This window comes from Dermacentor silvarum, chromosome 4 (assembly GCF_013339745.2).
Source record: "Dermacentor silvarum isolate Dsil-2018 chromosome 4, BIME_Dsil_1.4, whole genome shotgun sequence".
In the NCBI taxonomy this organism is placed as follows: Eukaryota; Metazoa; Arthropoda; class Arachnida; order Ixodida; family Ixodidae; genus Dermacentor; species Dermacentor silvarum.
This window is the reverse complement of record NC_051157.2, coordinates 26,308,985-26,321,309: the sequence shown is the minus strand read 5'-3', so window position 1 is coordinate 26,321,309 and position 12,325 is coordinate 26,308,985. Positions and strand designations below refer to the sequence as shown.

The following is a 12,325-nucleotide window of genomic DNA, read 5'->3' as shown; positions in this document are numbered from 1 at the left end:
TTATAGCGAAACGCTAGATGAGCTGATCCAAATTATTATGGCGAAAAGTGAAACAGAAAGAAAAAAAATTATGTATTTAAAAATGAAAATCGAAGAAAACATAGGCGTGAAAATTGTCTTACTCTCCGCTGTCATCTCCTCTTCACAGGATGAATTATATAATTTGCACAACGATTAAAACGACGATGAAGCAAGCGACGTAGCTTCTAAACGTTTGCGCAAGCGCGTGATGCCACAAGCCTATCGGCTTAAAAAAATAATGTGCGTATGATCAACATATGCATTGCATAGATGAGTGCACGAGGCATTTAAAGCGTTCCAGGCCGGCATTGTGTATGGCTGTCAATAATATCGTCTTCCTGTCCTCAATCCTGTTACTTCAGACTATTTCAGTCAGCTAAGAACTCATGTAACGCTTATGTACCTCGTTGACGAATTAAAAGCTGTTGTGCTGCTGTGCACCACCACGGACGTGTTCAAGGAAAGATGAACAAAAGACGGGTAGATAGCAAATGCATTATTGTTAGAAAAGAAATCCTTATATGTTATATAAAAGCCCCAGAAAAATAAAACAACAAGTTTATTGTGCTCTTAATCAATTGGTACACACCAAAATGAAGGATGGAGTATACGCAGTACGAACACAGGCGTTATGGATAACGATACAGAATAATATAAAAAAAGATAACATAAAGGAAAGACAAGTAATACGAAAATATGAATAATATAGCCAAAAAAAAAAAGACTGCGAAGCCGATAAGCATATCTGTTACATGCCCACCGGAAGCATCGCTGAAGTTGCGGTGCGCACAGCGAATTGCTCAGCTGCTGAACCGTCTTCGAAAATGGCAGTAGCCAGAGAGGAAATTCAAGGAATATTTATCGTATGGGAAGAAACAGATAAAAAATATAAAAAAAAAAAACTATCATTAAGTAAAAGGTGAAACGGCGGCACGAAATGAGAAAATGGTCAATTAAGCGTCACCGCGCTTCGTTTCATTGTAACAGACGCAGAAATGAACCACTTTGTCATCGTAGGAAGTTTTCAGGAAGCACGTCATGAAGTAAGAACTAGTAATTGCGTGAATAGTGGAGCCGCCGGCTGTCATTTCCCGTTTGCAAATGCAAGCATATTTAGGCTAGTAATCTTGTAAGCGACTAGGTTTATGGCGCTTCATAAATAAAAAAAAAGAAAAAAGGAAAAGAGAAAGCTTGCTTTCTGTAGCAGTAGAAATAATGACGCCGCGGCGTAAATAAACTTTGGGTAAAGTGTTTTAGGGTGTGCAGTAATTGTGCAATAAAGCCCAGCAATTCCCAAATGCTTGTTTTCCTAAGTGAGGCCATTCGGCAGCTATCAGCGAATACGAAACGATGGCCGCACGAGCAGTTTAGGCACAGCGCAGTCACAACAACATGGGGCATTCAGTTACATACACATTTACGTGGCTAAAGGGATAGTTGTCATAAAAAAAGAAAAGAATTGGAAAAATGCCAAATATAGATACTGTGCTCGTATTGATCTTGTTGACTGCGTATGTGCGCACCAAACCGACTCACTTTTTTTGCAATATTATATATATATAAATATAAGGCACGCAGTATCTTTTTAACAGCATTTTAATAGGCGCTTATTGCTATCAGTAGGCGAATTACCGAAATGCCACAGGGCAACCCTGCACAACACTAATGTGGTCAACGTTAACATTTAGCACAGTACAGTAAAAATGATGTGTTGATATCAGTCGTCAGGTATTAAACGCTGCATGGTCAAAACCTACTAAGTATACTTACGATTGCTACCACAGCAGCAATGGTGGCGGCGGTCTTGTAGGGGCTGTTTCCCTTGCGTCGTTCCTCTTCAATCCTTGTTAGGTTATCCATTCCGACGCAGTTGCGCTCGTAGATTAACGGTCAGTCTTTCAAACGGACGGTGTAGGTGTGTCCGCCTATCGCCGACTACCTTTGAGGGCTATCTGTCACGCACAACACTGCGAACGCAACGCAGACCGCTTTCACGAATGACTCCAACTGAAAACACTTTTCGTGAACCGAGGCTCGTTCCGGGGGTCCGCGGGCGCAGACCCGACGCTCAAATGACAGGGAAGAGACTCGAGTGCTCGGCAGTTGCGAACGTCTGTGGGTCGTCCACTTGTTCAAGGCGTTTCCACTACACGCTGCGTCACCTCCACATTACGTCGATGTCAATGTTGGCTGTGCATGTTGTTTTCCTGAGGCCACCCTGCAAGAGCGCGCTTCCACAGCGGAATCACACCTGGCACTCTTGCAGAGGCATTCAGGTGCACACCTCTGCGGGTCTGCTCCTCGGACAGCTTGAACTCGTCGGCCAGAGATAAGGCCAGGCACGCCGGGAGTAACCTCCCCCGCGCGCTACGCACTTCTCGCTTCGTATAGATATCCGCATGTCCGCGAGCACGTTCGTTATCGAGCGCTCTCGCTGATAAGATAAGCCGCTTCCACAGAACAAAATGGTCGAGTGCCCCTGGAATCTTTGTAGCTTCGTGGATGCCACATCTGCAGGACATTGCGCGCGTGCGTGGAGGTCGTCGCATATTTGTCCGCCTCTGATCGAAAGGCGCACGCACGTATCTGAGGCGCCGATAGAGGCCTCGTCTTTATCGCCGCACCGTGGCTGCTAAAAGTTCGAGGTCGACAATGCTTCTCAAGCTACGAAACTGCCTCCAAGAGTGCCTCTGACGCAAATCAGAAACGTCGAAAGGAATGCGGCTCTTTTTACAGCCACGGTTAGTGGCGCATGTTCGAGTTTTTCACACAGGTGGTTCATGAAACTCGAATAAAAAGAAAAATATAGTGTATATTTCCTGTTTTTTTTAGATATTAAGCTTTTTCGCATCAGGTGGTGAAAAAAACTGATGAGCTGCTACGATAAAACAGTAATAACAGTTATATGTGATAACGGCAAAGCGCGTTAATAAATAAGGTAATACATTTGTACTGTGAACTCACTCACTCACTCACTCACTCACTCACTCACTCACTCACTCACTCACTCACTCACTCACTCACTCACTCACTCACTCACTCACTCACTCACTCACTCACTCACTCACTCACTCACTCACTCACTCACTCACTCACTCACTCACTCACTCACTCACTCACTCTTAGCAACTGGCTAGGATGTTTTTGTCTATTCCGAGAGCTCATGAATGGAAGGTGTGCTTTACACTTAAAAATGCTCCTTTCAAGAGCATGGTATACGAAGAGATCACTGAACAGAAATTTGAAAACACTGGACTCGCGTTTAGTTATATACATAAGCTGAAAGCGGGTAAACAAAGTCGACAGGCATAGGTTTCATGCGTAATCACACATGCTGTCTTTTTATTTTTCATTTTGTGCGGTACATATTCCTTACGCGAACACTGAGGAATGCGCGGCCTGGGCGCTGAAGTGAACGTCGGCGATAGGAGCAATGGTTTGGTCATGCAGTCAGGAAGCATTGTTCTGCCGAGGTTGAGGTTAACTTATATGTTACTGATACAACTACGTTAACGATTAAAACGGATAGGCGGGCTAGTTGGTTTGGCATCATAATGAAACTTTTGCGCACACAACACGTAACCACAACGAAGAAGTACACAAGGACTAGCGCAGACTAACAACTGACCTTTATTCACTAAGAAAACACATATATATGGTCGCCCTTGTGCTCATGTGCAGTGATTGTGAGGTGCGTGTCGCGACCATATATATGTGTTTTCTTAGTGAATAAAGGTCAGTTGTTAGTCTGCGCTAGTCCTTGTGTACTTCTTCGTTGTGGTTTCGTGTTGTGTGCGCAAAAGTTTCATTATGATACGTTAACGATGTTGTTTCGTGAAGAGGAGGCCGGTCCAAAAACGAGAATGTGTTGCAGTCAGCTGATGACAAAAATGACAATAAGGTTTGTGATTCTGTACGGTAAGCACGATCCACAACCACACACTGACAAGAGATATACTTTTGCATTTGCGATTTTACATTGCTGCGGCTTAGCTCAGCTAAACGAAAGCTCTTTTTTTTTGTCCAAAGCCTGCCTTTGTCTAAGGTTGTTATCCCGCTTCCGGCGTTTGGCGAGCCAAACGGCTCACTCTTCTTCAGTCTCCGACGCTAGCTTCGCACGCTTGGCATTCCCGACCCTCTCCAGTGAAGCAGCTCGCCGGGGTGGTCAGACGCCGCTTGCCGACGACGACTCAAAGCCTCCCGCTCACGCGCAACGCTCAAAGACGGCCTGGCCTTGCTCTAATCCATGGCCAAGCTCACACTGACTAGGCGAGCGCGGCGCTCCTCTTAGCCAGGCGCGCGGCGAGTCACGTGGTCAGACGGCGACCCAGCTGCTGAGAGCGCGTGCGCCAAGCCGGCGGCGGTGGCGGCTAGCGCACGCGGTGGCGGCGGAGATTGGCGTGGCGAGTCGCGTGATGCGTTGCCAAGGCTACGGCGCAGCTGTGGCCAAATGAAGGTCAAATTGCTGGCGACGGCGAAACTCGGCTCGACTATGTTAGTGAAGCTTTGACCTTAAAACAACAAAGTGGGACTTAAATTCACATCCTCTTCACTACCAACTCTCCACTCTCCGGCTACGCACTGCCAAGCAAACAGTGCTACCAGTCCTCGACTGTCCAACGCATGGCCATAGAGTGCCCGCACTGGCGCTCTCGCGTATTCACGACGCCACATCAGCCGAATGCCTTCAAATCCCACCGGCACACAGGCCCAACTCATGCGATGACAATTGCAATGACTCCTCTGCGTTGCATCCTAACGTTTGTCAACGATATTTCGTCACAAATGCAGCAAGCAGCAGAAACATTAATTAGATTATCTTAAAAAGGTATAGGGTACGTATTCACAAAATGTCTTGTAGATAACAGTTTCCTGGTTGGCTGACCTTTGCGCGCCCGCCACTCATGATAGCAATTGGCGCGATAACGAGACAATTGCCGCGGTGAAAATCAATCGCGGATGGCGTCATAAATGGAATGGAGTAGCCGGAGGCGCGCTGCTTCGACACCCCTCAGTTGTACTCCATTTGACGTTCATTAGAACGGCAAACTGGGTGACTTGTTGAGCGTTCACTGTTGCGAAAAGCGCAAACGGACAGAAACGAGGGAATAACACAGGACGAGTGCCTAACCTTATCTATACCTACAGAAGAGAAGCTTTTAAATGGACCCTCACCAGGTCTGGCCATGTTGAGCTTACAAGCGCTGTGCATACAATTCGCGCTAACGATCGTGTCTGCTGAGTATTACATCGCTAGAGCTGAAATTTCAAACTAAACGCCGCTTGCACTTCTCCTTGCGGCCGCCGCGCTCCAAGCCGGGGGTTGACGTTTATGCGCAAGTGCGCCTTGCAGCAAATGCAACATTGTTGCGTCCCGAATCGGCAGGGCGCATTCTTTGGTTGTTTCCATCGAGGCAGCCCTTTCATCAGCGTCGCCCAGACGGCGACAGTGCCCGACACCGAGGGTGACGGGCAAACAAGCGCCCCAAAATCGGCAGTGCGCATCCTTTGAGTGTTTCCCCCGATGCCAGCCCCTTCATCAGCGCCCGCCTACCTGGCGACAGTGCCCGACACCGACCATGACAAGCTGTCCGTCGCGGAGATGCCACTGATTGATGCGAGGGGCCAACTTCGTGGAATTACTACCATGGGAACGGCGACTAACTCGGTTTCCCAGATGGCCACGCAGTTGCGCCAACTGCGAGGGCGAGGGTGCAACATTAGAGGCGGAGTATTGGGAACAATACGACCCCTCTGATTGGCCGCACCAAGGTCATCAGATTCCCTAGTCGGGTCAACTAGGGAAAACAACTGTTTTATAAGCAGACACCTTGGGTGCAGGTGTGTCCTGATGTGTTCTGATATGTGCTCATACATGTAGTGAGCTGAGAATTTCAAAGTGCTTCCATGGAGTGGGCTTCCATATTTGGAGCCACTGTTAATATGTAGAATAAACGCCGTGCATTCGCCGCTCAGTTTCCGTTGAAGCGATAGACCGCACGTACCTTCGCCCGCTGCGGCGTATGGGCTCGCTGCCAGCGTTTTGACAGTCGTTGTCTGCAGTCATTCAGTGTGATCTATTCATGTTTGTTTGTGCGCGCTCACACCACGCTTGTTCATTCAGTTAGTAATAGTCGGGCCACATTTTCCAACGCACGCTACACATGAAATGCTGCCCCGATCGGCAGTGCAGCACTACAGGTGTGTCCCTTCGCACGCGCTGCCCACGGGAAGCGCTTCTCATCAACACCACCGTTTCACACGCGCCTTCTCGTGGTCATCGAGTCTCTCTTCATGTCGGTCTACTTACGCCGCAGCACACCTGCTTACTTTACCAGCTCATGTTTACTACAATTCATATTGCTACCAAAGCCGCTCACCTTACTTCGTATGACATTGCTGTGTTGCTATCGCATTCATTTCTTTGCCCTTCGGGCGAAACTGTGGCATTTTTTTCTCTCGCTCTTACTCCCGGACGTACTCATCCCTGTGGCTGAAGGATCACAGGCCCAAACGCTACTTCGAGTCCCAACAACATGGCCGCGATTTTGTAGCGAGGCATTATGACTTATTCTACTCTAGTCTTATCATCCACCGCTCACGGCCGGCTGATCCCGTTGATAAGACGAGCGGATCGTCGCTCCGACCACTGACAAAGCGCGATAAGCGCGAAAAGGCATTACTACTTTAAAGGCATCGCTACAAAATACCAGCTCATGTCTGTGCTGTGACGTCGCTCATTGTGGCACGTGACTTCGAGAAGTATTCAAGGCAACATCTGTCATTGTGTAATCTGTTGCTTCAATAGACGAATTAAAGTTTAGAGAAATAACGACACACACAAATCGAATGTCTGCTTGTTTTTGTTGTACTTTGCACCGCAACAAGAGAGGTGTATACTTCCATTTCGTCTGCTTGTTCTCACGTTGTGCAGTCGTGCGCGCTGACAACGAAACTATGTCATTTTCTACCGTGTTCCAGCGCGCGATCATGCTGTGTGATCCGCTTGTGTCTGCCTAAGTGTTCGGTGCAGGCAAGGTAACATTTAACATCGCATCGCGACTGTCGTATGCCGTCAACATCACCGCCAAAATCCGTCAACGAACGCAAAGAGCCCAGAAAGCTTCGCTTACATCGATCCCCACACTGCGTGGGATCTGCAGCTTTCTTTGCCTCTTCGTTCGACTTATAAAGCGAAGCTGTTCAAGGCTAGGTTCCAGGAGATTGCGTCCGTAGAAAACCCGAAGTGTAGTGTACAACAATTCTGATGCGTCACGCCACCTTGTGGCGTCTCGTTCACTTGGTATATACTAAAATTGGCATGGAAGGGTACGAATGTATGCCTAACATGACTGATAGATCATGACATCAATTACATCACATGCTCGCTAGTTACGTCTCGATTAACGACAATAAAATCACGTGTGGTGCATACCTGCATTGTATATGCAAGTATCAGCCACGGACAAGAAAGAAAGAAAGAAGGAAGGAAAGAAGGAAAGACAGAAGGAAGGAAGTAAGAAAGAAAGCGAGAAGGACAACAATGAAGTTATGTATATGTGTCTTTATTGAATAAATGTAGCAATTAACCATATATAACTCAATATAGTTATCAACAAGTACAGCTTCGCTGGTCTTCCGTCTTCACATAGTGGAAGGGCTCTGAATCTTTTTGAATAATATTTTAAAGTTTTTTTTAAAACCCGTATGGTACCGAAAGGGGTGATTATATGAAATGTGATCTTGTTACTAGCTGTGGTCGTATAGCGCATGCAGGCACAAAAACACGACACGCAGCGCTCATATGCGTCTCGGCACACATCACCGTGTGTCTTATCTCGTGTGCCTTCTATGTTCCGTGTCGTTGTGCCTGTGCTACAACAAATTAGGAGAGGACCTACCAACAAGCCCATATACAGTAGCTGTACTCTCAATGTTACTGCGGGTCCTCGTGTTTTTGTGACTTCCATGGTCGACGCAATGCGGCTGGCATTGACTCGGTGTTCTGGACTGATCTGCTGTACTTAATGACGCCTGTTTTTGTTTCGAACCCACCTCTCCTGTTGGCTTCGCAATAAGACAAGCCTTTGAGCCATGATTCGCAAGGTGGATTATATGGGTTTCATGAATATTGGAAAGGTTAGCTTTCCAGTAGGACTTACATTGTGTTGCTGAACTCAAATGTACAGCAGCAGATGTTCGAGGCGGCCTAATTGGCTTACGTTCATCTTTGGCGAGAAAACAAGCGTAACAAAAGACAATCAAGCGATGAATAACATACTAGGACAGTAAACAAAGGACATGCACGCCTTCTGTACTGTCCTGTGTGTTTATTCATCGTCAGCTGTTTCTCCGTCGCGCTCCTTTCCCGTCAAATGCGTAGAATGGGTGAACCTTGAGACGTACACACAATGAAGTACAGACAGTCCTGAAAAAAAACAACAACATGCCCGCACACATATCTCTATTCATTGAGCTCTGTGGCTCTTGAGAAATCCACAAAGCACCTTCGTCGCGTTCTATATGCACAGGCTGAAAAACTTTATTGTAGCCAAGGACCAGTGATCTTGCTTAAACGACTCCTTATATCTTGCGGAATCATCGATATCCTTAAGTGTTTTTGTTGTAATGAATGCTCTATGTCTCGTTATTGATCTCGCTGCGTTACCTTAGCTCAATGAAGATGGAAGGTCGTCACCTTGGCCGCTTTAAGCTCTTACGTGAAGATCTAGAGAGTTGGCTCATGATTTGGTATTCCTTATGCTTATTTTTCTCCTGCATTGTGCTACTAAGAACATTAATGCTAAGCAGTGGGCAACACTTCCCATGCCAGCAATCTGATTGCGCCATTTCCGAAGAAGAACGCCCACCCGCGTCATTTGACTTATTTGGCAAGAAGACAAGCCATATTTTCAAGCAATGTTGCAATGTTGAGAAGTTATACTCTGACAACTGACGCGCCATTCCAACGGATGATTTGGTGAGAACACGCAATCGGGCTCTTAACGATCGCCGTCGTGCTTTCTTAGCTGCACCCTGGATATCGGCCACAGAATGTCTCGCAGAAATGGCGCAATTACAGAACTGGTTGGACTGATCTCGACTTCGCTGGCAGTTCGATGCTCGCCTGATGATTTCTTGTGGGCGCAATTTTAGCATACCCCCGGTGCTTGATCAAGCGTATTGAGAAGTTGCTGCGCCGCTCACTTCTCAATGTCATTTACATCGTAAAATTGCAGTGAAGGGCAATTGCTAACGGGCTCACCGCAGCTACGGACTCACGAACTCGGCGCCGGTTCTCAGCCATTGATCGTTGAGTACGTCAGGGCTATAGTGGCATCTCAGACATTTAGACAAACAGCTTGGGTTAATTCACATTCCCTGACCATCGTGGGACATTTATTGAAGCACTTTTTTCTTGTAGCTCAAGCAAACTTCTTTCTTTGAGGGACCGCATCCTCGGCAGAGAGGAAGAGAGAGGAAAACAAGCGAACGAACGAACGAACGAACGAACGAACGAACGAACGAACGAACGAACGAACGAACGAACGAACGAACGAACGAACGAACGAACGAACGAACGAACGAACGAACGAACGAACGAACAAACGAACGAACGAACGAACGAACGAACGAACGAACGAACGAACGAACGAACGAACGAACGAACGAACGAACGAACGAACGAACGAACGAACGAACGAACGAACGAACGAACGAACGAACGAACGAACGAACGAACGAACGAACGAACGAACGAACGAACGAACGAACGAACGAACGAACGAACGAACGAACGAACGAACGAACGAACGAACGAACGAACGAACGAACGAACGAACGAACGAACGAACGAACGAACGAACGAACGAACGAACGAACGAACGAACGAACGAACGAACGAACGAACGAACGAACGAACGAACGAACGAACGAACGAACGAACGAACGAACGAACGAACGAACGAACGAACGAACGAACGAACGAACGAACGAACGAACGAACGAACGAACGAACGAACGAACGAACGAACGAACGAACGACAACGAACGAACGAACGAACGAACGAACGAACGAACGAACGAACGAACGAACGAACGAACGAACGAACGAAACGAACGAAAACGAACGACGAACGAACGAACGAACGAACGAACGAACGAACGAACGAACGAACGAACGAACGAACGAACGAACGAACGAACGAACGACGAACGAACGACGAACGAACGAACGAACGAACGAACGAACGAACGAAACGAACGAACGAACGAACGAACGAACGAACGAACTAACGAACGAACGAACGAACGAACGAACGAACGACGAACGACGAACGAACGAACGACGAACGAACGAACGAACGACGAACGAACGAACGAACGAACGAACGAACGAACGAACGAACGAACGAACGAACGAACGAACGAACGAACGAACGAACGAACGAACGAACGAACGAACGAACGAACGACTACGAACGAACGAACGACCGAACGAACGAACGAACGAACGAACGAACGAACGAACGAACGAACGAACGAACGAACGACGAACGAACGAAAGAAGAACGAAGAACGAACGAACGAACGAACGACGAACGAACGAACGAACGAACGAACGACACAACGAACGAACGAACGAACGAACGAACGAATGAACGAACGAACGAAGAACGAACGAACGAACAACGACGAACGAACGAACAACGTAACGAACGAACGACGAACGAACGAACGAACGAACGAACGAACGAACGAACAGACGAACGAACGAACGAACGAACGAACGAACGAACGAACGAACAAACGAACGAACGAACGAACGAAGAACGACGACGAACGAACTAACCGAACGAACGAACGAACAACGAACGAACGAACGAACGACGAACGAACGAACGAACGAACGAAACGAACGAACGAACGAACGAACCGAACGAACGAACGAACGAACGAAACGAACGAACGAACGAACGAACGAACCGAACGAACAACGAACTAACGAACGAACGACGAACGAACGGACGAACGAACGACAACGAACGAACGAAACAACAACGAACGAACGAACGAACGAACGAACGAACGAACGAACGAACGAACGAATTCTGAAGGGCGAGGCGCGAAGACGACGACGGACAAAGTGGGAGAAAACACATATACACACACATACACACACTGTTGATACGTTGTCGCATTGCTTGTAAAGTCCGCCGCCTCGAATTACGCTTTCCCGAAAGGATCAAGAACCGAATTAATTAATACTTTCGTTTAAGTTATTTTCGGTCAGCCGCACCCGCCGTGGTTGCTAAGTGGCTTTGGCGTTGCGCTGCGAATCACAATGTCGCGGGTCAAATCCCGTCCGCAGCGGCCGCATTTCGATGGGGGCGAAATGCAAAAACGCCCGTGTCCCGTGCATTGGGGCTACGTCAAAGATCCCCTGGTGGTCAAAATTAATCCGGACTCCTCCACTACGGCGTACCTCATAATCATACCGTGAGTTTGGCACGTAACATCACAGAATTAAATTTTGATTTTGTTCGGTCAGCCGCCTTTGCTAATTAAATCTCCAGAATCACGATTGGTTGACCCCTGCTCTTACGAACAGGTTTAGCGTAACAGCTTTTGGGAATGTAGGTCCATATCGTTAACTATGACAGACTTTGTTCAATAATTGAATCTGCCTTGACAGCAGTTATACATTTCAAAACACACACACAAAAAGAGAGAGAGAAAAAAAGAAAAGATAATTAGGAAAGTCTGACGTCACATGAAATTACATAATATGATTACAATAAAAAACTCCCTTGCTTGGCACTTATTCTAAGTTATGGATATATATATATATATATATATATATATATATATATATATATATATATATATATATATATAGGTTCTTAACAAAACGTCGTTTTTTGCATTGAAGCGCAAAATTAACTGGAACGCCAATGCATGTCTCCGCAAAGTTCGGGAATTATTATCTCCAAACTGGTGCCATCCCGAGAATTCGTTCCAAGTAGATCCGCCTTGCGAACTCCACGGCTACAATTTGTAAATTGCAATATGGGCCATCAGGTAATTGGTTAAAAACTTAGTTAGTGAATTTTTGTTAATTATTCGATTATGCATTTCAATTTTTTGTGCAAGTAATGTCCGCCTCTTCGAGTAGACCAGCTCATTAACTAGAATTGGGCTACCTGCCACAGGCAACTTTAAATAAATTTCGAAAGTGTTCGCTGAAGCACCCTGTATATATATACAGTATAACTTAGAAGTGAGCGGGAACGATGTAATTTGT

The 12,325-nt window shown here is 46.8% G+C and overlaps 1 protein-coding gene and 1 pseudogene across 1 annotated transcript in view; one reads left to right on the top strand and one right to left on the bottom strand.

Annotated features, from left to right (window-relative positions):
* The window catches only part of LOC119448387 (uncharacterized), a 58,847-nt pseudogene extending 56,453 nt beyond the window's left edge, over window positions 1-2,394 (bottom strand).
* The window catches only part of LOC119449644 (uncharacterized), a 365,645-nt gene that overhangs the window by 79,948 nt on the left and 273,372 nt on the right, over window positions 1-12,325 (top strand). The window lies entirely within an intron of this gene.